General features: G+C 41.9%; 1 protein-coding gene across 2 annotated transcripts in view; it reads right to left on the bottom strand.

The window, feature by feature from the left end:
• The window catches only part of DTNA (dystrobrevin alpha), a 207,222-nt gene that overhangs the window by 169,274 nt on the left and 12,424 nt on the right, over window positions 1–25,524 (bottom strand). The window lies entirely within an intron of this gene.

A 25,524-nucleotide genomic window follows, 5' to 3' on the forward strand; every position in this document is an offset into this window, starting at 1 on the left:
TGATGCTGCGTTGCGGGACCCGGGGAGAAAGACGGAGCGGTGGAGAAGCCCTGCTAGGTAATGTATGCTACAAGGGCTGCAAGGACATCGGTAACGATGTCCCTGCAGCCCTCGCTAACGATTGTTGGGCCGTGGAATGGGCCCAGTAAACGAGTGCAGATCTAGCAGATCGGCTCTCGTTCACATTGTTGATTGGGGCCTGCTCGGCTCGTGGAATAGGACCCTAAAGTTGCATTCACACGTTCCATGTTTAACATTCATTACAGCGCAGCGCATATTCATACAGTTTCCCCAATCCCAGCATATTAAACATGCTGTTGAGCGATAGGGGAGGGAACTCAGTTACAGACCTTCTACGTTCGTGTTCCGTGTGAAACACGGAACGTGCGAATGCAGCCTTACTGATAGCTGGCATGTTTCATGATCTTAGAGAACAAACCATCTGAAAACATGGTGCCTAAGAACATGTTCACAAGGGCAAAACACCCAGTGTGTCTATTATTTAGGTGAATATGTTTGGTTTTTCACACAGAAATCAGCATAACTTACAAAGTGCAAACCATATGTTTAGTGTCACATACCTTTACTTACAGGCACACACTTGTAGGCTCTGGTGGGACACCAAGTAATATGAGCTATGTATGGCAGGTGGCAGCTAAGGCAATAAAACACTGAAATACAGGTTTACAAGGGAAAGGCTGCACAGTTACAAAAAGGAAGAGCAAAGTCCAGTTTTCAGTTTTGGTTGGGGGTTTGGTATCATAGATCAAATAGTATATTGTATGTTCAGAACAAAAATGTGCAGTCTCTAGTGCAAAGCCAACACATCTCATCATCCCTAGAATACCAGCTTTTCAACAGTAGGGGCTGTAAGACTGGTCTGAGTCGAGGGGAAGATGGATGGTGCTAAATACAGGGATGTTCTTGAGGAAATCTGTTTGGGTCTGTCAGTGATTTTAGACTGGGACAGTGATTCACCTTCCAACATGACAATGACCCAAAGCACACTGCTAAAGTAACACTTGAGAGGTTTAAGGGGAAAAGTGTAAATGTATTGGAATGGCCTAGTCAAAGCCCAGACCATAATCCAATTAAGAATCTGTGGTCAGACTTGAAGATTGATGTTCACAGATGAAAACCACTGAACTTGAAGGAGCTGGAGCAGTCAAAGACAGAGACCTATCCCAAAGCACTTGCAGCTATAATTGCTGCAAAAAGTGGCTCTACAATGTACTGACTTTAGGGGGGGTGAAAAGGTATGCACAATAACGTTTTCCGTTTTTTGTTCTTTTTTTGTCCTATTTGTTGTTTGCTTCACAATAAAAAGAAAACAAAAAGTTCAATGACGCAAACCCTCAAAGTCATCCATTTTTAAATCCAGGCTGTAAGGCCCCCCTTTACATGGGATTTCTGGACACATAGGATTACATAAGTGACAGACACCCTTTAGGATTTTTCCTGAACAGTGTGCGTTCTGGAAAATAGATCAGGATTTTTTAATATCCTGTCCTATTTCCTTCCAGAATTCTGGTAAGGACGCTCTCATAGAAGTCTATGTAAGTGCTGGAACTCCAGATGCTTCCTAAAGCACATGGATCAATTCCCGATTGGTTGGCAGGACAACACAGGGCCAGTGTCACCAACTGTGTCATCTGCTGGCAGCACAGGAGAACACCCCCCAGCACTACAGGTGACAGGCCAGGCAGGAGACCTCATGGGGCTGGTAACTGCACAGGGAGGGTGGCTGGCTGGTGGATGGCAGACTGCAGCTGGAGCACTTGCACCCAGGGAGCAGACTGTACACACTTCCAGCAAGGCCCAGATTATGCCCTCTAGCCTTGTAGCCCTTATGCCCTCCGCCCCCCTTCTACCTTCATGTGTGTGCTGGTCATTGATGGGATGTATCAGGAAATCCTAAAAGCAAATCCTGATAGTTTCATAAAGGTAAAAGCTGATTACTGTCAGGAAATCCTGTTTTTTTTTTTTTCCCAAGGAGCCTTTTGAGGCCTCCTGATCAGGATTTCAAGCGAATGTATACAAGGGCCAGTTCCTGGTTTATTCAGGAGCACTTACAGTTAAAGGGTTAGGTGCAGAACCCGGGGACAAAGTGGGTCCCTAAACCTTGCCCAGGCTCACTGGTTGCGGACATCAGCCCTATATATATATATGGAGCAAAGTCTAGTTTTCAACTTTGGTTGGAGGTATGTCATAACTGATAATCTCTGCCATTCCTTCTGGCCTGGTGAGACTTACTAAATTGGTGAGATTAGTGATAATGTCACAGTTCTGTGCCACAAACTAGTGCTGGACTATGAGAATTTTCCCCACAGTTGGGCTACATGCACTTAAATTTTTTTGGTCCATTTCAACTTTAAAAATTTAAATTTAAAGCGGCACTATCAGCAGATTCAGGCCAGTGAACCTGCCGATATGGGCAAGCCACTCTTTACCTGAGGATTCCCGGGCTGTACTTGTTATTGCTGTGCAGTCCGGTATAGCTGCTTTTTCTCCTAATTCCCAATGCATAGTGGGCGGGCTGGGAGGGGGCAGGCTAGACGGGACGAGCGGGTGCTCCGGGAGCATGGGGAACGCCCCAAATGCTCTGAGCACGCTAATTAGCAAATTGGGAATTAGGAGAAAACGCAGCTATAACGGGCCACACAGCAATAACAAGTACAGCCCGGGAATCCTCAGCTAAAAAGTGGCTGGCTCATATCAGCAGGTTCACTGGCCAGAACCTGCTGATAGTGCCGCTTTTACTTGCAACCAATGGTTGTGTGTGTGTGAGATGAAAATTGTAAGAAAAAAAAAAGATGCAAAATGTGGACTTTATTTGGGTTGTAAATGGCTGAAAAAGGTGCCTTTAACCTAACAGCCATAACGATAATGGCCCAGATTTATCAAAGGGTGTTAAATATATACCGGTGTAAACTTACCACAGCAACCAATCACAGCTCAGCTTTCTTTTCACGAGAGCTGAAAGCAGAGCTGTGGGCAATTTACACCAGTTTATATTTTAAACCCTTTGATAAATCTCCCCTTATGGCTGTAAAATTTTACTAAATGGGAATAATCAGCCATTTTTTCATTCAGTTCAGCAGGGGAAAAAAAAACCTTGCGGGTGCGTTCACACGTACAGGATCTGCAGCTGATCTGCAGCAGATTTAATGGCGCAAATTTGAATCTGCAGCAGATTTTATGGCTTAGATTGGATTTGCTTTGAATCTGCAACTTGAAATCTGCGCCATCAAATCTGCTGCAGATCCTGTACGTGTGAACGCACCCCTTGAAGTGTCACTCTCGTTATAACTTTCAAAATCTAAAGTCAACAGTAGATGTGAGTCTGCTATATAAATTCATTATTTTTTTGTTGATATTGTGCTATCAAGAAAAGCTATACTTACCAGAAATCCAAGTCCAGTCTCCCGAAGGCAGATTTTTAGTCTTGTGCTGATTGAAAAAAAAAACAAAAAACACACACTAAACACAAAGACTGGCCAATACAGGGCGTCACGGCTCAATATCAAATGACTGTCTTCCCTGTGTGCGCAGATGAGCTGGGAAAGACTGTTTAGAGACTTTGAAGAAAAAAAAAAGTTAGAACACAGAAAGTGATATAAAAAATAATGAATGTAAATGGCAAACTTTCTTTATATCAAATCTACTGTTGATTTACATTTTGAAAGTTATAACGACTGTGACACTAAGTTTGTGATCTGTAAACCATACATTTTTGGGCCCTTTTTTGCTAAAAAAAAAAAAAAAGACCACAACACAGTTTGAAATGCACAAAAAAAAAGAAAAGAAAAAAAGAAAATAAATTGCACATGCTAAGCACAAAATCAAAAATAACATAAAAGTGTCCTTACGTAATGTTCTCTGTGCTAACAGATATTGGCTCAACGTAACAATGTGTTTTTGGTGACAAGTTCATGCAAAAATAACTACAATGGCTTCGGTAGTTAGCTTCATTAGAACAAAAAATATTCATGAAGTTCAAACATCAAATCTAATTTAATGCACAATTACAGATGGCACATTAAGCATTTAGAAATAAGTGTACATATTACACTCAGTATAAGTTTTTATGCCTGAAGCCACACATTTTGATTCCGAGCACTAAAATTACCATTTTGACAGAGTCTTTATGAATTGTAAATAGTAATTAAACTCTCAACAAACAAAAAGGAAAATAATGAGAAAAAAAAATTGCACAGCACACAGTAGCCTTATTCAGTCATCTTCTATGTGTTCATTAAAGGGAAGAAGATCAGACACATTAATAGGCTTATAATGTAACCAGCATTTAAAATTGAAGCATCAAACTTAGCTTATTTTTTCATGTTATAAAGTGAAGGCAATATTGCTACAATCAGATATGCCATCATGTTATGATTGTCTTTGCTACTTAATGGGTTCTAATTAGGGATGAGTGAATTTACAGTACTAGTGAAGTGCCAGCTGCCTTTGAACTCTGTGCCACTCCGCTCTGGGTGTCTGGAACAGCTGGATCCAGTCCTGGGACACTTCTCCCACTTTACCAAGACTGGATCCAGCTTTTCCAATCACCCGGAGCACAGACTTTAAAGGCAGCCGACTTACAAGCCGACAGCCGAGCCTAGCAAAGTGCTTTGCTAGTACTGTAAATTCGCTCATCCCTAGTTCTAATAAGGGATGGTTTATTGCAGTGTTCCCCTCAGGGTTTTTCTTTTTATAGCGATTTATTCTTATTGAACTATTAAATGTATGCTTGGCTGTTATTTTTACCTAGGGTATTTACACCCTCCTAACCATTTTAACAAATAAAAATTTAAATGTAAATGGCAAATTTTCACAGTCTCATTAACAAAACGACATGTTTTTACTGCTGTAACTTTCTTTTTTTTTTTTTTTTTCAACTACAGAGATGAGCACTTATTTTTTGCACTATTGCCTCTAGTTTTTTTGGCACCACATTTGTGAAGATTGGATTTTTGTTTGTAATTTTTCTGGCTTGTGATGTGATTAAAAATCTGCAATTTAGAATTTTTTTGTAGTTTTTGTAGTTTGTGCTGTAGCCAATGCGGTATCAGGATGTTGTCATTGCATAACTCCATGTGGACAATTCCACATGTAGCTATACCAAATATATTTATTTTATTTGATGGAAAAGTAGGTGATTTATAGGTTTAAATTTTTTTTATACACTTTCTTATAGGGGATTATTACAGGCAATCATTCCATTACTCATACAGGTCAGTGTATAGACCGGTATTGATTATGGCATCTAAACAGTTAAAGCGTACCTGTCATAATAATTAACTTTTGACATTTCCAAAGTTTTGGGTTTCACTCAACCCATGCTGTAAATGTACATCACAGGTTGGGAAGAAGTTAAACACCCATAAAGTAAAAAAAAAAAAAAAAAAATTATATATATTACTGCATTTATAACTTGCCTAATAAAAATGTAATGTAAAACATGGGATAAATAATGTGCAAATACATCTCTTTAAGAACATAAAAATGACATTATAAAAGCTATATTAAAAATGTAAACAGCAAGCATACTAAAAAAGAATATGCCTGGAAGTGGTATAATTATAACAAGAAAATTATATGCCAGCATTCTAACACAGATACATAACATAATATCATACATAGAGGCAAATAAACACCTACAAAGTATTTGTGATAAATACAGCAACATCAATGATAACTAAAAGGTACAGAAAGACATATGCCATATCAATTTATATGAAAAGCCAGGGGACAGAAAAACCACGAGGGTGTCAATGCACAGGTGGAAAAAAATTATTTCTGGATTTTTTTTTCAAGTGGTTTGGATAGGAACATAGAAAATTATAATAAATGACACCAAAAATTGTCAGAAAGTAGGGATGGTCCGAACCCGCCGAGGTTCGGCTGAACCCGAACGCTCGGCATCAGATTCCCACTGTCTGCCCGCTCCGTGCAGCAGGCGGATACAGCGGGAGGACCGCCTGGAAAACTGGGATACAGACTATGGCTATGGCTGTATCCCAGTTTTCCAGGCGTTCCTCCCGCTGGATCTGCCCGCTGCACGGAGCGGGCAGACAGCGGTAATCATTGCGGATGGTTCGGGTCCGTACAAACCCCGTCCGAACTCGGTTCAGACCATCCCTATCAGAAAGTATGTTTAACATAAAACTTGATTTACTGATGTTTAGAGATGAGCGAACTTGCTGAAAAACGAAGAATCAGCATTTGAATTCCACTGTCTGGAGATGGTAGATACAGCCCGGACTTCCTAAGCAAAAATCTACACCAAGCCAATGCCAACTCAAAAGCAATTTACAGGTAAGCTTTTTAGGATGGAGCCTTTTCAGGAACCAACTGGAATAAGATCTTAACTGTGTGTTTCATAAAGAAAAGCTTTAACATCCTTTGTTCTGTCGCAAAATGCTTTATCCTAAATTTTTTTTTACAAAATTAACCAAACCGATGTTCTATCGATAGATTGGGAAAAGTGTCCACAATCTCGATCCATGTATTGACTGTTGAGGTAATTACAGTAATTTCCCCTGGTCTTTCACCTTTACATTACAACAGAATATTGATTTATAACCTGGTTTCCTACTGTTTAGATGTTTTTGTTGGTTTTAATTCGGCTTTTCGTTATGTACTGTAAATTTCATTTTAACAGGCAATTTCTTAAAATTTTGTTGCAACAACTGAAGGGAATTTATTAAAGTGTCACTGTCGTTAAAATTTTTATTGCAGAAATCAATAGTACAGGCGATTTTATGAAACTTTGTAATTGGGTTTATTAGCCAAAAAATGAATTTTTAATCATGAAAAAGTAGTTTGAAGCTCTCCCCATCTTTATGGTTTTCCTATGGAGAGATAAAGTAGAGGCAGCAAAACAGGACAACAAAGAGTTATTTTACATTCACATAACAGGCTCTCTCTTCTGACAGTCACCACTGACCTCTCTGACCTCTGAATAGCACTGTGAATAGCTCCCCCGCTGAGCAATCCTTTGTTCTCTGCTCTCAGCTGCCGGCTAATCTTGCTCCTTCCTCCTTCCCCCTCCCCTCTTCATAGAACAGACAGATCTTAGAGATGAAAAAAAACTGTCAAGATTTCCTGATTCAGAGCAGTGGATGAAAGAAAGGAGAGGAGGGGGGGACCTGGGAAATAGGCTTTTTACATGCAGATATTGGCATATTTGGCTAATAAACCCAATTATAAAGTTTTTAAAAAGCGCCTGGACTATTGATTTCTGCCAAAAAAAAAAAAAAAAAAATTTAACGACAGTGACTTTAACCCTTTGAGGACCAGGCCCAAAATGACCCAGTGGACCGCGCAAATTTTGATCTTAGTGTTTCCGTTTTTCCCTCCTCCCCTTCTAAGAGCTCTAGCACTTTCAGTTTTTTATCTACAAGGCCATGTAATGGCTTATTTGTTACAGGAATAGTTGTACTTTGTAATCGCGTCGTTCATTTTACCATAACATGTATGATGGAATTCCAAATATATTATTTATGAAGATATAAATAGGTGAAATCATAAAAAAGAATGCAATATGGTAACGTTTGGGGGGTTCCTGTATCTACGTAATGCACTATATGGTAAAAGCGACATGATACAATTATTCTATAGGTCAGCCCGAACACAACCATATGCAGGTTACACAGATTCTCTAATGTTATATATTTTTTTAAAATGAAATCCTTTTTTTTGGCAATTAATTATAAATAAAATGGGACTATTGTGACGCTTATAACGGTTTTATTTTTTCATCTACGGGGCTGTATGGGGTGTCATTTTTTCCGCCATGATCTCTAGTTTTTATTAATACCATATTTGTGAAGATCGGATGTTTTGATCACTTTTTATAATTTTTTTTTTAATATATAATGTAACATAAAATCGGTAATCCGCGCACTTTTTTCCCTCTTTTCGTGTACGCCGTTTACCGTTCGCAATGACGCTTGTTATATTTTAATAGATCGGACAATTACGCACGCTACTGTATATTATATGTTTATTTGTTTATTTATTTTTATATGTTTTATTTATATAATGGGAAAGGGGGGTGATTTTAACTTTTATTGGGGGAGGGGTTTTGGGGTTGTGTGTTAGTGTTTTTAACTTTTTTTTTTTTACACATTTGAAGTCCCTTTGGGGGACTTTTACATCCAGTACTTGGATTTTTACACTGATCATTGCTATGCCATAGGCATAGCATTGATCAGTGTTATCGGCGATCTGCACATTGAGCCTGCCTGTGCAGGCTTAGTGCAGCAGATCGCCGATCGGACCGCACGGAGGCAGGTAAGAGACCTCCGGCGGTCTGTTTTACCGATCGGGACCCCCGCAGTCACACTGCGGGGGTCCCGATCGGTAAGTGACAGGGGACTCCCCCTGTCACTTACACTTAAACACGGCGGTCGCGCCGTGATCGTGGCGTTTAAGGAGTTAATGACACGCGGCAGCGCGATCGCTGCAGCGTGTCATTACCGGTGAGGTCCCGGCTGCTGATTGCAGCCGGCCCCCACCTGCTATGAAGCGCGCTCCGCTCCGGAGCACGCTTCATAGCGGGAGAAACACCCAGGGCGTACAGTTACGCCCTAGGTCGTCTGGGGACAGACTTCCATGGCGTAACTATATGCCCTGGGTCGTCTAAGGGTTAACCTCTTAAGGACATATGACGTACCCGTACGTGATATGTCCTAATTAGCACTTCAAAGCGGCGCCGCACGGCGACCCTGCTTTGAAGCGCCGCGGTCCCAGGTGCTGCTTGTAGCCCGGGACCGCTGCTATTAGCGGGCACGGTCTGATCGCCGTGCCCGCTAATTAGCTAATCGGAGGCAGCTGTCAAAGTTGACAGCTGCCTCCGATTACCGGAGGCAACCTTTCCCTGGGGTCTAGTGAGCGATCTCCCTGTCTGATGCCGACCGGGGACTCATCCAAGATGGCGTCGTCCCCGACTCGGCATTCGTTTGTTTCCGGCTGCAGCAAAGATCTCAATGAGAGATCAAAGTATATATACTAGAAGTCCCCCAGGGGGGCTTCTAGTATATGTGTAAAAAAAAAAAAAAGTGTTGTTTATAGTAAAAAGCCCCCCCCCCCCCCCTTTTCCCAGGTTTTAAATAAAATTAAACAAATAAATAAATAAACAAACATGTTTGGTATCGCCGCGTGCGTAATCGCCCGAACTATTAATTAATCACATTCCTGATCTCGCACGGTAAACGGCGTCAGCGCAAAAAAATCCCAAACTGCACAATTGCGCATTTTTGGTCGCATCAAATCCAGAAAAAATTTAATAAAAAGCGATCAAAAAGTCGTATATGCGCAATAAAGGTACCGATAGAAAGAACACATCATGGCGCAAAAAATGACACCTGACACAGCCCCAAGAATAAAAGCGTTATAAGCCTGGGAATGGAGCGATTTTAAGGAACGTATATTTGTTAAGTTATAGTTAAGTATAAAGTTATACATGTTATATATCGTTTTAATCGTAACGACTTGAGGAACATGCATAACAAGTCAGTTGTACCCCAGGGCGAATGGCGTAAAAACACAGTACCCCCGAATAAAAGAAATGCGTTTTTTTTTTTTTCAATTTCACCACACATTGAATTTTTTTCTGGTTTCGTAGTGTCCTTTATGCAAAAATTCAGCTTGCCATTGCAAAGTACAATTAGTGACGCAAAAAATAAGGGCTCATGTGGGTTTCTAGGTGGAAAAATACAAGTGCTATGGCCTTTTAAACACAAGGAGGAAAAACCGAAAACGCAAAAATGAAAATTGGCCCCGTCCTTAAAGGGTTAAGACTGGTGTTTAATGCACTGGTCTTAATGCAAACTTTTTTAGTCACAATACTAATTAAAAGGGGTTATTCAGGCTTACAAAAAACATGGACATTTTCTTCCAGATACAGCATCACTCCTGTCCTCAGTTTGGCCCAGTTTACGCTGAACAAAAACAGCAGAAACGCTTCCTCCCCTCTCCACTCAATGAATTGTCATGTCACTTTGAGCAGAGAGCAGAGTACAGTAGTGGTGCTGGTTTTGCAAAAAAAGTAGCTTTAAAGCAAATGTACCACTGGGTACATCCCTTTGTGTTTTTTACATGAACAGACCTGTGCCAATGTAGGGATGTTGTTGCTGCAGTCTTTTTTTTTTTTTGGACCCGTCACCTGGTTCCTGTGCACGGAGCCAGTCTATTCCCGTGCACCAGCCTGGCATGAAGCACTGGGGGCAGGCTAGCCGACCCCCAGTGTGACAAATCTCCCCTCCGTGACGCGGCTCCATTGACACTAATGGAGCTGCATCACAGAAGGGAGGGGGTTTCGTTACACTAGGGGACACCCCCCCCCCCCAAGTGCTTAATGCTGGGCTAGTTTGTTCATGTAAAAAACAAAAAGTTGATCTTAGGCAGGGGTGTTTTTATTCCCGTAATGCTCTTAGAATATCCAATAGCTGCAGATTGTATGTCCACATAGTAACAATGACTGCAACTGGTACCAGCCCCCATGGTGTAGAGGACACAAGTGAACGTTACAGAGAAGAACAGGCAAAGCGTTTCTATAATGCTTGCCATTGGGTCTTTATACAAAAAGTTTTGCCACTGAAGGCTTAGTTGTGGTTCATACACATTCCTTTCGGTGTCTATAAATAATTTTTCACAGATCTTTTTTTTCACAATATTCTGAAACACACAGCCTTTCTCATCTGAATATGAGCACTGACAAGTAACCAAGCAGAAGCACACCGCCTGGAATAATTTACAAAGGACAGAGAAAACATTTGCTTTCTTGTGTACTACTCAGCGTGTCAGTATCAGCCTTCATCCTAGCCTGCTCTTATCCTGGTCCTCCGCTCCTCATGTTCTCCTGCCCACCCTCCTGCTATCACTGAAGCTCCATTACAAGGAGTGCATATTTTTCCATCAAGACAAAGTACAGTAGGAATCACTGACAATTTCTCATACCAAAGAGCGCTATTTCTTAGATGAATGTATATGACCGTCCCATATTTCCATGGAAACTGCTGAAGCCATTATTGGATATTAAAACATTCAATGTTTGCACTGATGTGAATGAATACAATCTGCACACAGTGCTGCAGGGAATACTGTGGCTATATAAATAACTGGAAACACAAACAATACAATGCTAGGTCCAGAAGCGTAGATAAACACTTGGAATGGCAATTTTGCCCAGTAAATAGGCAATACGATCCATATTTAAATTATTACCAAGTTCGATTTTTTTCAATTTTCCTTCCTTGTTCAAGAAATTAAGTATTTTTCCTATTAGTTGCAAAGCAAATAGACTTCTAAAAGTATAGCTTGCAGCCGCACAAGTGTCGCTACATGGCTTATGTCAATCCTCAAAAGTATTCTGTATCCAATGGTTAATTCTTCAAATGAAAAGCCACATTGCAAACAGCGCAGATTTCACGGTTATTAGAACATTAAGCTAATTTGTTAATATCTTTGTGACTTTATACATAACTTTATGGCCAATTTGCTCTCAAACACAAATGTCAATTCATGTAAAAGCAATTATGCAAAAATCTATCAACATTTATAGCAATGATCGTGATTGTAGCCGGGGAAAAACAGAGCGTTCACTGAATCCATAGAAGCCGAAGCAAAGTAGTAAAGAAGTCAATTGCTGCTCAGAAAAATTGGAAAGCTGTAAATAGGTACAAGGGATACATTTCTGATACATTAACAGCACTAAAGTAACTATAGGAAGTCAACAGGCAAAAGCATAAAGTCACCAAGAAGTCATAACAAGGAATTACTACTTCATCAAAGTGACATGAAGCTTGTAGTATTTTTTAATTCACTTCAACTGGAGCACAAAGGCAGTCAATTACAGCTTAGCCTGTCAACTCAAAACGGCAGCATGTGTCACATAAGCCAAGTGTCCCCAGTAGAGCTAAGGCTACGTTAAGTAAGGAACGATCAGTGTATGTGCATCGGATTTTAGCATAAACGTAAAAAACAGAAAAGGGCATGGTGTCTCATAAGTGCAGGAACGCTCATTAAAAGGTAGCCATTACGAATGTTTAGCAGGTAGTCTGCATAATTTTGGACAATATTCAAAGAGAAACAGATACTGATTTCACGTAGCAAAATAATCTTTATTAAATACACTTTTTAAAATAATTCATATATAAAAAAGAGAGATGACCAAACATTAAAAAAGAGAACAGCGGCCGTCCTGGAGGTATTCCTATTGTAACCACATCACATATGCTGAAATCCCTTGACCTACAACTTGCATCACAAACCAGGGGGATATATACTAAAATCTCCTGCAATAGGGTATAGTATTGCTAGTATTACAGAATAAAGTGCTAGTGCATCCAATCCATATACAAACCTACAGCTAGTTAACTAGTCTCCTATCCACCCTTCACCTAGATATTACCACCCCATCGTATCCAGGGATCCAGCCAGTCAATTTACCTTTCACAGTGTGTAATTGTATTTATCCTCCAGGACGCCACCACCCCGACGCGCGTTTCGTTGCCTTCGTCCGGGGGTGATGACGTCCCATCTATTCAGGGTATATATAGTATCATCCCACCAATCACCCTCCATTATTACTTACTTAACACCTGTGGCTAATATGGCGCATGCTCCGTCCTCCATCTCCTCACCGCAAGTGCGACTCGGCCAAACCGGAAGCAGCGTCATGGCGCCGACCACGTGACCCGGCGTAGCCGGTCACATGATCATTTGGCGTCATGACGTCGCCGTCAGTCACATGGGCCGCCCCGCACCGCAGGAAGAGTAGTTCTTCGGGCATGCGCACTTGCCACGGAACATCTATTAGAGCAAACGTGCAGATAGGATGTACAATACCCCTCATACAGTATACATGTAAGGGCTCGTTCCCACTGAGCAAAAGCAGCTGAATTTCTGCGCTGAATCAGCGCTGAAATTTCAGCCGTTAAAATAGGTGCAGAGCTAATTTCCATTGTGTTGAATGGAAATTCTGCTCTGCAGTTCACACAGTGGAATTTCCGCACTGAACTAATCCGCTTTCCGCCAGAAGAATGAACATGTTCATTCTTCCGCTAGCGGAAGCCTATACAAATCAATGGGGCTCTGATTTTCTGTTTCAGCGCGGATTCAGCGCGGAATACAAGCGTAATACAAGCGGAAATTACTCGCTGAATCAGCGCGGAAATGGGGAAAAGGGGGGGAGGAGGATTCTAGTATATGTTCTGGTATAGTCTAGTTTACTCACCAAATACTCGCTGAATTTCAGCGCTGAATGCATGCGGATTCAGCGCGGATTCCTCGAGTATTCCGCGCTGAATTTGTCAAGAGCTGATTACGAGCTGAACACTTTCCTAGCAGAATACGCAGGGATTCTGCTTGCATTCTGCTTATATTCTGCTCGGAATTCAGCGTCAGTTGATTTCAGGCGGAAATATTTCCTTGCGTAATCCGCTCCTTTTGCTCTGTGTGAACGTAGCCTAATACAGAAAAACTGGATAGTGATCATAAAGTGCATTGAGTGCTAATGTAAACAAAAAAATGTTTATGTGACTTATTGAAAAATGTGAAATAGATGGTGAATTAATTGGTAAATATCAAATTATGTGTATGTATATAAAAATATAGATATATAATAATGAATTCATATCACTATATGGATACGTTCTCTTTGTGCCTAAGTGTGTGATAAAAATATGTATCTTGTGTGACAAGTGTAAAAAGTGCATATGTGCAAAAATAGATGGGATAAAGTGCAAAGTGTATAAAAGTATTTCATCAAATTATGTACAATGATAAAGTGCAAGTCAAACGTTACAAAAAAGTAAAAAACGCATCAAGTGCCAAAAAACGCATAGTGTGAATGGAGGGAAAAAAAAAAAAAATAAAAAAATAAAAAAATTTTTGAATGAGAGGAGTTCTTCAAATCATCTTCAGCTCAATGTATATGATCACGACATCCATGCTGCAAGTTTTTGAGGGTGGGGGAAAAAACAGATTCAACACTAAAAAGAAAAAACACAAGAAAAGATAGTTAAGTTAAAAATAATCACAGCATTAAAAAAGTTTTTTTTAAAAACAAAATGGGACTTGGAGAAGAAAATCTTAGGATCTAGCACCTTAATTCAGAAACGAAGCGAAGCTCAGAACCTCATTCATACCCAGAGGATACACTGTTTTTAACTTCCAAATCCACTTGGCTTCGCATTGTGCCAGGCGAGTATTCCAATCTCCCCCCCTGGTTCCTACGTTCATCTTGTCAATGCCTCTAACTTTTAAGAGGCGGGCATCACACTCGTGGTACTTCTTAAAGTGCCGTGCCACCGGTTTCAAATTGGCATATATAGATTCACCGCGTGCAGCTTCAATGTCTCTCATGTGCTCTCGGACTCGTACCTTCAGAGCCCGGCTTGTGAGTCCAACATAAATTTTTTTACAAGGACATGTAGCATAATAGATCACGTACCTTGTGTCGCATGTAATTGTTTGTCGAATTTCGTACGTCCGTTCCCCAGATGAGTCAGTGAAGTCCGTTGCTCTTTCAATGTTTGGACATGCCACGCACTTCCCACATGGGGTGCAACCCCATTTAGGGCCTTTAGTGTTAAAAAAGTTTTTTTGCTGTCCAGGGTAGTGACTTCTCGTCAGTATGTCTTTTAGGTTTGCAGATCTTCTAGCAGTTATTGATGGTGTTTTAGGTAAGTATTTCTGTAAGATGTCATCCGAAAGTAACACATGCCAATATTTTTGCATTATATCCCTCATTTTTTGCCACTGGCCGTGGTAGTTGGTGATGTATCTCACCTGATTTTCTGCCTTCCTGGAGATGGATGTGTGGATTAACTGTTGTCTATCTGATCCTTTTGCCCTTCTATATGCTCTCTTCAATATTCGTTTACTGTACCCTCTATCCAAAAAACGTTGTCGCAATTCCTGGACAAGCGACTGAGGCCCGATTCACACATCAGTACCCTCTGTAGACGTTGACCCGCAGTTAAAGACAGGACTACAAGCGTCCAAAGTTGCATGAACCCATTCATTTCCAATCAGTGATTTGGGCCACATAATGGCTTGACAGTTTTTCGTTTTGGGCACGGATTACGGCCCCAACAGACAACCATTGTAGCTGCTTTTTTTTTTTTTTTTTTAAGTGTACCTGTCATTATAACTTTCAAAATCTATATCAACAGTAGGTGTGATATAAAGCAAGTTTGCAATTTACAATAATTTTTTTTTTGTTATCATGGAAAGCACGGCACTTCCTGTTTTCTGACTGAGAAAAAAAAACTTGTCAGAAAACAGGAAGTCCAGTGTTTCCCAGGCCATATGAGCGCTCACAGAGAAGGCGGTCATGTGACTGATGGACACATTGAGCCGTGACTCTGTGTACTGGCCAGAATTCATGTGTTTAGTCTGTTTTTTTTTTACAACCAGCACAAGTCTAAAAATCTGCCTTCAGGAGACTGGACCTGGATTTCTGGTAAGTTCAGCTTTGTTTTACAGCATGAGAAGTAAAAATAAATAAATAAATAAATAATGAATGTATATTGCAAACTTGCTTTATTTTACATCTACTGTTGATTTAGATTTTGAAAGTTATAACAGTGACACTTTAAGCATTTTTTGAGCCATAAATTACAGCCTAAACCATGACTATATTACTGTCAGTAAAAAAAAAAAAAAAAAGATATCACCACAACAGCGCCTGAAGGATTGAAGGACAGAAGTAATCTGTTACAGTAAACTTCTTAAATGTGTGGCGAGTCCCTGGCTGGCATAGATTACACATGTAATGAAGTCTCACTGGCGATGCCTTTTTAGTAATTAGAAATTATATTTCTTTGTTCCCTTATTTATGGATTTGTATGAGGTTATCCACATTTACAAAGAAAATAATAAGCTCCCAGAAAGAGCCTGGTAAAGCTTCAGAATTTCAAATTGACATTTTAATAAGACACTCCGGTGATTTTATTTCTTTATATTATATGTCACATGTACTAGAATAGCTCAGATTTTATCATTTTCTTATAAGACTATTCTGTGCGGTCACCCTGCTAACCAGAGAAGTCCACCTTCTCATCTCACATTATTTATTTGAGAGTAAATGAAGATTTAGGCACAAATTATCCTTTATTCTTGTGCAGGGAGTCATAAATCTTAAAGGTAACCTGTCACCCCCCCGTGACGGGTTAAAGGCCGCCCGACCCCCAGATACTTAGCCCATCTTGCCAAGTCCCGCTCCTGGAGCCGGTCCTGGGACGGAGATATCCTTGTTGGAAGCCCGTCATGCGCGCTGCTGGGATGAGTCCGACGCCCATGGAGAATGAATGGAGCTGTCCTTCACTATGGGCATCAGACTCCTCTATGCAGCACTCGTGGCTTTCGACAAGGATTACTCCGTCCCGGGACCGGCTCCAGGAGCGGGACTTGGCAAGATGGGGTAAGTATCCGGGGCTTAAAGACACACCCCAGGAAAAGTGATATATGAATTTTTTAAAACAATTGCCAATTGTGCCAAAGCCTAAAACATTATATTTAAATAGTAGGTGTATGACATATTTAGAGATGAGCGACCCTTGAGCACGCACGGGTTTGCCTGAACTCGAACTCTCGGCATTTGATTACTGGTGGCTAAAGACATTGAATGCAGCCCTAGGGAGTCCTGGCAAATATGGAAACAGCCTATGGCTGCCCAACTTCTTTAGCCACCGGTAATCAAATGCTGAGAGCTCGGGGTCGGACAAACCAGAACGTGCTCATGAGTCACTCATCACTAATCTTATTATGAAATGCATACATTGCAAAGCCACTTATAGGACAACTCCGGCGCTGATAAAAAAAAAAACTGAACTGAAGCTCCAGTGTCTTCATTTTTTATTCACTTCCTGGTTTGGGCTTTCCCATGATGCCCTTTGTCTCCTGTGATGTCTAACTGACTTTGTAGAACTGTTAGATGGGTTACAGCTTGCTCAGCCAATCAGAGCTGAGCAACCCGAGTCATCTGGCAAAGGGAGGCTGGCCTAACAGGGCTTAGACCCGCTTCCCTCTTGATGATGTCATTGTCACAAAATGGCTGCCACAGAGCAGCCTGGGGTCAACAGTCATTAGGTAAGAATGACTTTACTTTACTTCCTGGTGGGGGGTTGGGGGGGAAAAGATAGTGAGGAGGGGCATATAGGTGATTGAAGCATATTACAAAGTTATATAACTCTGTAATGTTTTTCAATTACTGGGAAAAAGCTTTTCTCTGGAGTACCCCTTTAAAGCAACTCTGTACCTACAATCTGACACACACACCCCCCCTCCCCCAAACCGCTTGTACCGTTGGATAGCTGCTTTTAATCCAAGATCTGTCCTGGGGTCCGTTTGGCAGGTGATGCAGTTATTGTCCTAAAATACAACTTTTAAACTTGTAGCCCTCTGTCAAATTGGCGTGGCCTAGAGCAAATGTACCATCAAGTACATCACTAAGTTTTTATATAAATAGACCGACGCAGGTCCTTTTTTTGAACCACGGCCCAGTTCAAAAAAAGGACTGCGGCATCGGCATAACTCACCAGCGCCGGGCTATTTATATAAAAATCTAGGTAAAATTAGGTAACTACATCACCCAGCAGATACTACTATGTCTATATTTAACAAAAGTGAAGCTAAAATAAATGGAAAAGTCACGTAAAAAACTGTCCACTCCATGAATCAAGAAAATGTAGAACCCCTTTAGTAGCAATAACTTGGGAAGTAATGTTTTCTGTTTTTCCTCTCTGGCACAGGCCTGAATGACCCAGAACTTCTGCTTTTATGGCAGTGGTCACAGTTGCTCAAGATAAAAAGACAAACTATAAAAGACTAGGTGGCAAAAAATCCTAGTCCATCTTTTCTGTCCCATTTTATTTTTACTCTCATCTTTGGATAGATACAGGATCCCAGGATTTATCCCAGGGTTAATAAAATACAGGGCATTTAATTAGCAGCACCTGACTGCTAAGTACCCTATTATTTCCTATGGAAACAGTATTGGTGTGTTCACACATAAAATAAAACAAAAATAAAAGGCAGGAATAGATTTGAAAAGAGGAGAAATCTCAGTCTTTCCTTTATGGCCTGTTCTCGATTTATAATTCGTTCCTGGCTTCAGCTTCAATAATTGCAATTAAAACCTGACTGTGTGAACACACCATATGGGTGTACTTATTTTTTCACACAATGCTTCTGCAGACTGGCCTAGTTTGTGTTAAATAAATTATGGAAAAGTCATGTGTTGCTTTTCATCAGACCAGATTTCTTTTTATTATCTGCAACTATAAAATTCAAAGAGGGTGTACTTTTTTTTATTTTTTATATAACTGTAAGTTCACATCTGAAGGAAGCCTACATTCATGGTGTACATCAGTATGTTATGGATACACCTCAACAGTGCTGTCATATTAACTGTCTGCTCCACATTACAAGTTATAAGTTTATAGTGCGCACTGAGCATCAAACACCCTGACAGATTGGTGGTTAAGGTGGATCTCCTTTATTCAAAGACGGCAGCCAGTTTATATACCCTGTGGGGCGTGTATACTTCTATTAAAGGGGTAGTGCAGTGGTAAAGAATTATTCACAGAATAACACACATTACAAAGTTATACAACTTTGTAATGTATGTTATGTCTGTGAATTGCCCCTTCCCCGTGGCCGACCACCCCCACCCGTGTACCCGGAAGTGTCGTGCGCTATACTCACCTGTCACGTGCCGACACCCGTCTCCGATCTTCATTCAGTGACGTCTTCTTCGGCCAGCCGGCGAACAGCTCCGTCTGTCCCGAATGCCGCCCGCCCTCTGCAGCGTCATCCAATGCTCAGCTGCGATTGGCTGAGCATAACTGTGCTCAGCCAATCGCGGCTGAGCACAGTTGTGACGCGGCGGAGGGGGACGGGCGGCAGCGACTCGGCCGTCCGTCCGAAGATGACGTTTGGCACAAAATGGCGGACGGCCCTCGACACGGATCAGGTAATGTATAATGCACCACACTTCCGGGTACACGGGTGGGGGTGGTGGGACACGGGAAGGGGGCTATTCACAGACATAACATACATTACAAAGTTGTATAACTTTGTAATGTGTGTTATTCTGTGAATAATTTTTTAGCGCCGCACTACCCCTTTAAGGTTCGTGCCAGTACTTCATTGGCTGAGGTACAAAAGGTGTTCGTTACGTAGCACTAGTGTTTACTAATGTAAGCTGTAAGGAATGTAAATATCTCTACTTGTTTAGAAGGTCAGTGCCATATTGTAATGGCTACATTAAATATAGAAACTATCACATCCCTAACAGGTATAACAATCTGCTGGTACTTATGCTGGACCCACTGATTTCTAAGGACCAAATGTAGTTTAATAGTGACTAGGTTTGTTGCATTTTTGAGAAAATGCAGCTTTTTGGGGGGCCTTCAAAAGCACAACTGGCCATACTTCTAAAATAAAGTGTATATGATTGGAAATTTAGTCCAAACTCCCTATAAGGCCAGGTTCACACTACGTGTAACACCGGCCATTCTGTGACAAGGCCGGGTAACGGCCCATGTTACTGAAGATCATGCCGGCCGGTACTGCAGTACTGGCAGGATGATCTTCATTTCTGGTGAATTCGGATGCAGGCACATCTGTGCACGCCTGCTTCCCAATTCACCGCTGCACCCAATGGAGCGTTCCTGTTCTGTGCAGCCGCTATTCAATAAGTAGCGGCAGCAGAAAACTGACACGTCTGTTTTTTCGTGCAGCCGGATGGAATCCTGGCCGGAGCATCGACTATGTGTAGACGGTCCGGACGGGATTCCATTCAATCACATACAACGTATCTTTTGTATGAATCACGCCCGTTGTTGCAAACATACGTTGTGTGAACATAGCCTAAAGGTGTGTTCACACGTACAGGATCTGCAGCAGATTTGATGGCCCAGATTTAAAGTTGCACACTCAAAGCAAAGCAAATCTGAGCCATGAAATCTGCTGCAGATCTGTTAGAGATTTAACTCTGCGCCATCAAGTCTGCTGCAGATCCTGTACGTGTGAACGCACCCTTAGAATATATTAGGTCAACTCAAATTAACAAATCTGCAGTAAGTAGGCTGCTATAGTCCCACACTATACAGCATGGGTCTCCAAACTGCGGCCCTCTAGCTGTTGGAAAACTACATTTCCCATCATGTCTGGACAGCCAAATTCGAAAGCTTTAGCTGTCCAGGCATGATGGGAGTTGTAGTTTCGCAACAGCTGGAGGGCCGCAGTTTGGAGACCCATGCTATACAGCTTACAAAAACATCTATATACTTATCTAGTATCGGTAGAGATGGATACTTGGGAACAGTATTGTTTTAGAGGGGGCTAGGCGCTATACAGTCCTATACAGCTGAATGGTGAAGGAACATGTACTACATATGTCTGACTGCTGCTCCATTCAACTGCAAACCTCTACCTCAGAAATCAAAAGCATCACCCATCCTGCACAGTAAGCTATAGTGTTGTTTATGGGAAAACCCCTTTAAGAGCCTAAAATCCAGAGAAAGCAGAAAAATAATAGAGGCAAACTGTGTGAAAATTATCACCAAGCTAAGCAAAAGCTACACTGGAACAAAGCCAAAGCTTCAACAGAAAAAGTAAAACACTAGTTTGAACTGTAACTAACATTTTCTTGAAATGCGTTTCAAACGTTCATTTACATGAGAATAGTCTGGTTTTGTATTTCCTTCTAAATAGATTTTTCCAAAAATGGGAAAGAATTTCAGCAGAGGAAAAAAGAAAAACCCTTTAAGGTCTCCTTAACATTTATTTATTTTGGTCGCCACTTGCCCTTCACTCTTGCATGTTTTACATAGGCCACGACTTTTAAAGCGTTTATGATAGGCCACATACTAGTGCACACCTGACATGTACACATCATAGTTGCTGGAGTGTTGGAGTGTACAAACACATTTCTAGTATGGGTAGGTTACAAGGCAAAAGCTATTAATTTTTTTTTTGCATTTAAAGGAGAAATTTTTTTATTAAAGTATTGTATTGCTCCCCAAAAGTTATACAAATCACCAATATACACTTATTACGGGAAATGCTTATAAAGTGCTTTTTTCCCTACACTTACTACTGCATCAAGGCTTCACTTCCTGGATAAAATGGTGATGTCAGGGCCCCAGGGAATAAAGACACAGGACAAGTGGGCCCTATGGCTAAGACCCCCCACGCTGTCCCTACCTACTTGCAGAGCAGGTCCTAAACGACCGTCCACAACTGGGCGGCGTTCCCTACGCTGCAGTAAGTGCGAAACACAAAACAAGACGAGACAAACTGACACAATAAAGAATAGTCGGCGGGCAAGGTTGGCAACAAACGGTCAGCAGAAGTACAGAGTCAGAATCCACAAGCAAAGTCAAGGTCACAAAATCTAGGTCAGAAACACTAATAAACACGAAACGGAGATACAAGGAAAAGGTACAAGGAACTATACGCAATAACAGACAGTAAACAAGGTACACGGTGAAACAGAAACCAGAGACAATAACCAGGTAACTAGAGGACAAGGCAAGGAACACTGAGGACAAGCAAGGCACACTGAGGACTAAAGGAGAACACTGAACCAAAAGACAAAGACAAGAAACAAGCAAGGGATCAGGAACTAGGAATACAGACAAACTGAGGAAAGGCAGGATCTAGCAGACAGACAAGCTGAACAACGCTATCAAGAGCACTGAGTGAAGGGAGAGGCACAGGTATAAGGGATCAGAAGTCCTGGACTCAAAGCTGATAGGTGGAGCAGGAGAAACACACAAGAAATCACAGAAAGCCAGAGGTGAGGAGACCTGTCCATCACAACACAGCAGACAACAATTAGAGAACAGACCACAGCAAGGAAATGCAGGGAGAACTAAGAAAACATGGACTAGAACACAGATGACATAAACAGAGACACAGTAAAACCAGGAACGGTTTAATGCCAAAAGCGCAGTCTTTGGCGCAGAGGTGGGATCTTCACCGCAGAGGATGGCACTGATGCCTTTTCAGGCACGATCATGACAGTACCCCCCTTTTAAGAGGGGCCTCCGGACCCTCACCAGACGAACCAGACCTGGGAGGAAACGGACATCTTACAATACATGTCTCAACATCGCTAAAATATCGTCGTCAGTCTCCCACTCATCAGAATCAGACTCCAAGAGATAGGTAACCGGTCTCCTCACACATCTCCCATAACTGCTCAAATCAATACCAGACACAGATCCAAATTCTGCCTTACATGAGGACACAGACCTTCACCAGTACCATCACCAGGATATACAGAGCCAATTTCCACCTTACATAAATTAGCAGACATGGTATCTTCGGCAGGACGCACAGAGCCAACTTCCACATTGCACGAACTTACTGACATGTTATCAGCAGGACAATGCACACCAACTTCACCCACCTGCGCGCCCAGATGACCCTCCTGGTAGTCATCTGGACGCTGATGATCTGGCCTTGCAGGATGCTTGGTACAAAAGCTGATAAAATGTCCACTGTCACCGCAGTAAAAACAGAGTCCATTCCTTCTTCTGTGTTCTTTGCGTACCAGGGAGCTTTTAACTTGGTCCAGTTTCGAAGGTTCCTCCAGGGTGACCAGAGGACGAGTTATAGAAGGCAAAGGTTTAGAGGGGACAGAGGAAGGCACATCAGTGACACAGGGGGAATCTTGGTTTGATTTATTTTTACGTTCCCTGAACATGCGATCAATGGTAATCGCCAGGGAAATGGCCTCTTCAAGGGAGCTAGGGGTGGGGTGACTGACCCAAGCATCTCTGAATGTCACATATGTGTTCAGGTCCCCTGAACACTTGTCAGGCTCCTTGAGCGTGACCACTGGGGTGGCAGGAGTGGTAGCTGGTAGCTGCTGGGCCAATAACTGAACTTGCTTGGCCAGCTCAAAAACGAGTGTAGCAAGACCCTCAAAACGGACAGATAACTCCTGTGCTGAGTCCATTACTGGCCACAGGTAAGGAGTTAAAAAATTTTTTGTATGGCTCTTGATAATGTCAGGGCCCAAGGGAATAAAGACACAGGACAAGTGGGCCCTATGGCTAAGACCCCCCACGCTGTCCCTACCTACTTGCAGAGCAGGTCCTAAACAACCGTCCGCAACTGGGCGGCGTTCCCTACGCTGCAGTAAGTGCAAAACACAGACAAGACACAGGACAGACAAACAAGGTACAATGACAGCAGACAAGGCAAAGTCACAAAGACACACAAAAGGACAGGACCAAGAAAGCAGCAAGAAACGGAGGACCAAACAAACGGAGGACAAAAGCCAGAGATGCAACCAGGTAACTGTGAAGCCAAAGCCAGAACAGTGGAGCCAAAGCCAGAGATGAAGCAAGAAGAACTGAGCACTAAGCAAGGTAAACTGAGGAGAACACTGAACCAAAAGACAAAGAAGCTAATAAACAAGCAAGGGATCAGGAAACCAGGAATACAGACAATATCACAAAGGCAGGATCTAGCAGAACAGACAAGCTGCAAAACTATCAAGAGCCCAGAGTGAAGGGAGAGGCACAGGTATAAGGGATCAGAAGTCCCGGACTCCAAGCTGATAGGTGGAGCAGGAGAAACACACAAGAAATCACAGAAAGCCAGAGGTAAGGAGACCTGTCCATCACAACACAGCAGACAACAATTAGAGAACAGACCACAGCAAGGAAATGCAGGGAGAACTAAGAAAACATGGACTAGAACACAGATGACATAAGCAGAGAACACAGTAAAACCAGGAACGGTTTAATGCCAAAAGCGCAGTCTTTGGTGCAGAGGTCGGATCTTCACCGCAGAGGGTGGCACTGATGCCTTTTCAGGCGCGATCATGACAGGTGATGTCACGACCCGACTCGCAGAGCTGTGCGGGCTGTGGCTGCTGGAGAGGATGATGGCAGGGGGATGCTCTGTGTAGGAAAATATTAAACACCATACCCACATGGCTTTTTAGTGTTTGCCATTTTTTTTCAGATCATTTTGGCATTTTTGTTTTTCTCTTAGCAGTTTTTTCCTCAAGAAATTGCAACGTTTTCTCTCCCATAGACTTCTATAGGTGGGTATAAACACCAGAAAAAAAACATTAAGGGGCACATTTATCAAGGTATGCTCCTAGTGCAAACTTGAAATAAGCCCACTGTATTATTGTATGTAAGTAAGACTATCAACTCAAGATATAGAACTTGCAATAGAAAAAACTAGACAAATGATCTACAGCTCCCTAGCTCCTCCTTCTCTCGATAGACAACGCATCATCCCCCTGATGTCACTGGAGGATTGGTTGGATCTTGTTTCTGGTCTCTAGCCCTGCCCCGAATGATGTCTGTGCAACCACAAGCCGCCCATGAATGAAACTCTTAGCACCTGAAAGGGTATGCCATAGAGTTTCACATTACTGACGGTAGATACCTTTCCTAGCACACAAATAATCCCTCGCCTCAGTCATTCCCAAGATGGCGACCCCACAACACACGTCATTTTGTGTTCAGCAATTCAGCAAGGCTGAATGCATAATTGCGGTGCAGCATTCACTTCAACAGCATTGTGGCATTGATCTGCCCATACCAAAGAGCATTCATCATAGTTATCGATCATTTGAAGAAACAAGCTCTTTATGTAAGAGGAGGAGCAAAGGGCAACCACGCATTTCATTGGAAAACGTGAGAAAAATCTGAGTGTTTTCTTTGATGCCTGCGCACATCTAGCTGTGAGCTTACTGTCCGGCGCATTTTAAGGCTTTATTTAATCATGAGGCCATACTGGTTTGCAACTGGTTACAGAAAATAGACAATATCTTTTTACTGTGTTTGCTATTCAGTGATAAATAGAGATGAGCAAACCTTGAGCAACCAGAGCATGCTGCATTAGACTACCAGTGGCTAAAGAAGTTGAATGCAGCCCTAGCGAGTCCTGGTGCTGTAAAACATGGATACAGCCTATGGCTTTATCCATGTTTTTTAAGGCAGCCTTGGGGCTGCATCCAACTTCTTCAGCCTCTGGTAATCAAATGCAGCATGCTCTGGTAGCTCAAGGTTTGCTCATCTTTAGTGATAAAGCAGTGTTCTATCTAAGTTCTATCACACCACATTTTTGCAATCTCTTTAACGTATATGTTTTATGGAAAAAACCGGATCCAACCGTATGTCATCCGTTTGGATCCGTTTTTCTATTGACTTCTATTATATAAGCGAATTGAAACGGATGCGCTTTTTTTTAACGGACACAAAAGTAGTGTTGACTACGTTTCTCTGTCCGTTAAAAGTAACCAATTAAAAACGGATATGTTGAACGGATTGCAAAAACGCAGTGTGAACCAAGCCTTAACCGTCACAATGTGCACATATGGCGAAAAATTGTACATTACGAGCCATGTGTTTCTGTGCCACCATTAGCAACTTATCTGGATGATCTTAAAGGGGTTATCCAGCGCTACAAAAACATGGCCACTTTTCCCGCTACTGTTGTCTCCAGTTCAGGTGCGGTTTGCAATTAAAG

This window comes from Dendropsophus ebraccatus, chromosome 2 (assembly GCF_027789765.1).
Source record: "Dendropsophus ebraccatus isolate aDenEbr1 chromosome 2, aDenEbr1.pat, whole genome shotgun sequence".
NCBI classification, from domain to species: domain Eukaryota; kingdom Metazoa; phylum Chordata; class Amphibia; order Anura; family Hylidae; genus Dendropsophus; species Dendropsophus ebraccatus.